Raw genomic sequence first — 5,000 nt, 5'->3', positions numbered from 1 at the left:
ATGGTAGGCGCAGAACCTACCATCGACAGTGATAAGGCAGACATTTGAAAGATGCGTCGCCGGTACGAGGACCGTGCGATCAGCCCAAAGTTATTCAGAGTCACCAAGGCAAACGGACCGGACGAGCCGACCGATTGGTTTTGATCTAATAAAAGCGTCCCTTCCATCTCTGGTCGGGACTCTGTTTGCATGTATTAGCTCTAGAATTACCACAGTTATCCAAGTAACGTGGGTACGATCTAAGGAACCATAACTGATTTAATGAGCCATTCGCGGTTTCACCTTAATGCGGCTTGTACTGAGACATGCATGGCTTAATCTTTGAGACAAGCATATGACTACTGGCAGGATCAACCAGGGAGCTGCGTCAACTAGAGCTGAGCAGCCGGCCGCCCGGGAGTGTGTCCCGGGGGCCCGCGCGAACACGCAAGCGTCCGCTCAATTATTCTGCAAACAGGAGGAGGCTGAGCTCCCCTGCACCATACACCTCGAAACCCTCTCAGGTCCCGGCGGCGCGCAGCGCCGTCCTAAGTACTTGGTCGGGTTCGAGAGAGGCGCAATCGCCCGGAGTTTGGCGAGTAGACGCTTTAGGTGCGACCACCCGTGCTCCCAACTGAGCTTGCCGCTGCCGACAGAGGCCCGGGAGCGTGCTGTCGTGGCATTGCCGGCGGAGGACAACACGCGCCACCTACGGTGACCGGCAGCTCCAACGCCAGCGCCACAGAAGGACAAAAGCCCCACTTGGGTGCCGAAGCGAACTCTCCCAGCACAGCGCACGCGCCAACACGTCCGCACAGCTGCGATACAAACCACCTGCGAGAACCGCAGAGGCGACCGAGCAGCAGACGGCGTCGCGGCGCCGAGCGCCGGGCGGCGGCGCATCCTCAGCGCACACAGTCCTCAATCGGACCAGCACACTGCAGATGTCCACCGCGCTTCGCACCGGGCCCGCGAGGACCTACTTTGGCCGCACGGCGCCGCGTGCAGGGTGCGCCGGCGCGCAGCTGCGCCGCCTGCCGCCTCCGTCGGCCGGCGCGCCTGCCACTGGCCGCCCCCACCAGCCGGCTGTAGCGCGTGCGCCCACGCACCGCACGGCCAACACGCCGGGAGGCCCCCCCTCACCGGCCGGGGACGGTCCCACCCAGCCACCGCCGCGTATCGCTTCACACCCACATGCCATTCACGTTCGTGGGCATGGTGGGTATCGCTGCAACAACCGGTTGGTAGCTCAACCGATCGTCGCCATCACTGATTCACCCCTAGCGAGAACAACCGCACCACAACGGTTTACCAGTTGTTCATTTGCGTAACGTCACCAGCAAACGTAGGCGTCCATCGCCATTTGCAAATTCAACGATTGTTGCATGCCTGTGTCAGGTGTCACGACACACTGTCTGCCCACATACACGCAACAACATGTCCACGCTTAGCGAACACGTGGAAGGTGGCCCCCGTACGTATGCGATGTCCATTGCGCGAACGACTGTCAACCGGCCTCTGTCGCATGTCGCAGATGTGGAACGCAGTGCACCGTGCTATCACGGTGTGTGAGAAGAGACGACTACGTCTGACAACACGCGCCACTACATCAACAGACGGCTCATGCTGATCGCCATCCAGGGCATACCACACTGCAATCCAGCTCTTATAGGGAGACGACACGTAGCTGAGTGCACAACATTTGGACCGCATGGTTCGCCGTTGTTGGCGCAGTCGTTGTACGGTCACATGTACCACGATGTATCATTCAGTACATGAGGACCAATGTGCAGTACAGTGTGTGATTTGGACGTACAACATCAGCGGACAGTTGACACAGGCCGTACCACAGCGTAGGCTAAGTGCTTCGCCATGCGAATGCCAATGAACAACTGCAAATGCCAATGAACAACTGCAAAGGGCATTGAGCATGTACGTCCTGCTGCCATCCACATTACAGTGTATAGCTGCAAGGTGTTTAACATGAAGCGATACACTGGGGACCGGGCAGTGCGAGTAGCAAACTATATTGCGGGGGTTGCAGTTAGGCAACACTACACTAATTTAACGCGTCGTATGACAATTACAGAGCAGGTTAAGGCCCAACGTGTGTTGGGTTAAGGCCCAACGTGTGTTGGGTTAAGGCCCAACGTGTGTTGGGTTAAGGCCCAACGTGTGTTGGGTTACGGCCCAACGTGTGTTGGGTTAAGGCCCAACGTGTGTTGGGTTAAGGCCCAACGTGTGTTGGGTTACGTTAAGGGGCAATGTGGGTTACGTTAAGGGGCAATGTGGGTTACGTTAAGGGGCAATGTGGGTTACGTTACGGCGCAATATAGGTTACGTTACGGCGCAATATAGGTTACGTTAAGGGGCAATGTGGGTTACGTTACGGCGCAATATAGGTTACGTTACGGCGCAATATAGGTTACGTTAAGGCGCAATATCGGTTACGTTAAGGCGCAATACAGGTTACGTTAAGGCGCAATACAGGTTACGTTAAGGCGCAATACAGGTTACGTTAAGGCGCAATACAGGTTACGTTAAGGCGCAATACAGGTTACGTTAAGGCGCAATACAGGTTACGTTAAGGCGCAATACAGGTTACGTTAAGGCGCAATACAGGTTACGTTAAGGCGCAATGCAGGTTACGTTAAGGCGCAATGCAGGTTACGTTAAGGCGCAATACAGGTTACGTTAAGGCGCAATGCAGGTTACGTTAAGGCGCAATGCAGGTTACGTTAAGGCGCAATACAGGTTACGTTAAGGCGCAATACAGGTTACGTTAAGGCGCAATACAGGTTACGTTAAGGCGCAATACAGGTTACGTTAAGGCGCAATACAGGTTACGTTAAGGCGCAATACAGGTTACGTTAAGGCGCAATACAGGTTACGTTAAGGCGCAATACAGGTTACGTTAAGGCGCAATACAGGTTACGTTAAGGCGCAATACAGGTTACGTTAAGGCGCAATACAGGTTACGTTAAGGCGCAATACAGGTTACGTTAAGGCGCAATACAGGTTACGTTAAGGCGCAATACAGGTTACGTTAAGGCGCAATACAGGTTACGTTAAGGCGCAATACAGGTTACGTTAAGGCGCAATACAGGTTACGTTAAGGCGCAATACAGGTTACGTTAAGGCGCAATACAGGTTACGTTAAGGCGCAATACAGGTTACGTTAAGGCGCAATACAGGTTACGTTAAGGCGCAATACAGGTTACGTTAAGGCGCAATACAGGTTACGTTAAGGCGCAATACAGGTTACGTTAAGGCGCAATACAGGTTACGTTAAGGCGCAATACAGGTTAGGTTAAGGCGCAATACAGGTTAGGTTAAGGCGCAATACAGGTTAGGTTAAGGTACGACATAGGTTAGGTTAAGGTACGACATAGGTTAGGTTAAGGTACGACATAGGTTAGGTTAAGGTACGACATAGGTTAGGTTAAGGTACGACATAGGTTAGGTTAAGGTACGACATAGGTTAGGTTAAGGTACGACATAGGTTAGGTTAAGGTACGACATAGGTTAGGTTAAGGTACGACATAGGTTAGGTTAAGGTACGACATAGGTTAGGTTAAGGTACGACATAGGTTAGGTTAAGGTACGACATAGGTTAGGTTAAGGTACGACATAGGTTAGGTTAAGGTACGACATAGGTTAGGTTAAGGTACGACATAGGTTAGGTTAAGGTACGACATAGGTTAGGTTAAGGTACGACATAGGTTAGGTTAAGGTACGACATAGGTTAGGTTAAGGTACGACATAGGTTAGGTTAAGGTACGACATAGGTTAGGTTAAGGTACGACATAGGTTAGGTTAAGGTACGACATAGGTTAGGTTAAGGTACGACATAGGTTAGGTTAAGGTACGACATAGGTTAGGTTAAGGTACGACATAGGTTAGGTTAAGGTACGACATAGGTTAGGTTAAGGTACGACATAGGTTAGGTTAAGGTACGACATAGGTTAGGTTAAGGTACGACATAGGTTAGGTTAAGGTACGACATAGGTTAGGTTAAGGTACGACATAGGTTAGGTTAAGGTACGACATAGGTTAGGTTAAGGTACGACATAGGTTAGGTTAAGGTACGACATAGGTTAGGTTAAGGTACGACATAGGTTAGGTTAAGGTACGACATAGGTTAGGTTAAGGTACGACATAGGTTAGGTTAAGGTACGACATAGGTTAGGTTAAGGTACGACATAGGGTAGGTTAAGGTACGACATAGGTTAGGTTAAGGTACGACATAGGTTAGGTTACGGTACGACATAGGTTAGGTTACGGTACGACATAGGTTAGGTTACGGTACGACATAGGTTAGGTTACGGTACGACATAGGTTAGGTTACGGTACGACATAGGTTAGGTTACGGTACGACATAGGTTAGGTTACGGTACGACATAGGTTAGGTTACGGTACGACATAGGTTAGGTTACGGTACGACATAGGTTAGGTTACGGTACGACATAGGTTAGGTTACGGTACGACATAGGTTAGGTTACGGTACGACATAGGTTAGGTTACGGTACGACATAGGTTAGGTTACGGTACGACATAGGTTAGGTTACGGTACGACATAGGTTAGGTTACGGTACGATATAGGTTAGGTTACGGTACGATATAGGTTAGGTTAAGGTACACATTGTTGTAAGGAAAGGTTTAATGGGGGGCGGGGCGGGGCGGCCGGTTTGTTGATTGTGATTATAGTAAGTGGATGCCTGCGGCATCATCTGATTTGCCACGTCAGGATGCACCTTTGGCTCATGACAGGCGGCGCTCTCATTCCATGCTTGTGGCAGACCTGTGTCTTTCATTCCTGCCATTGTTTGTGTGCTGTGAGAGGAGGCAGTATTGTGATGTTGGGTGCACCCCTGTGTAGGACATGTGTGGGTGTTGGTGGCTTGGCTGAGCAATGGTGGTTGTCGGGTGGGTGGGATATTCTGTTTTCTGAGTGGACCTCCCAGTCTGGTTATGACAGTGTGGATTGTCTAATGTGGCGGAGAGGATGCACTGGGTGTTGT

The 5,000-nt window shown here is 51.0% G+C and overlaps 1 non-coding gene across 1 annotated transcript in view; it reads right to left on the bottom strand.

Moving 5' to 3' along the window:
- LOC124592098 overlaps window positions 1-361 on the bottom strand; it is a 1,909-nt gene extending 1,548 nt beyond the window's left edge. Inside the window, exon 1 of the ribosomal RNA XR_006977353.1 lies at window positions 1-361. This exon is cut by the window's left edge and continues 1,548 nt beyond it. This is a non-coding gene — a ribosomal RNA (small subunit ribosomal RNA).
- Window positions 362-5,000: the final 4,639 nt, after the last annotated feature.

The sequence above is a fragment of the Schistocerca americana genome, unplaced genomic scaffold (genome assembly GCF_021461395.2).
Source record: "Schistocerca americana isolate TAMUIC-IGC-003095 unplaced genomic scaffold, iqSchAmer2.1 HiC_scaffold_905, whole genome shotgun sequence".
In the NCBI taxonomy this organism is placed as follows: domain Eukaryota; kingdom Metazoa; phylum Arthropoda; class Insecta; order Orthoptera; family Acrididae; genus Schistocerca; species Schistocerca americana.
Note: the sequence above shows the minus strand (reverse complement) of the source record. Positions and strands in the feature narration are given on the sequence as shown.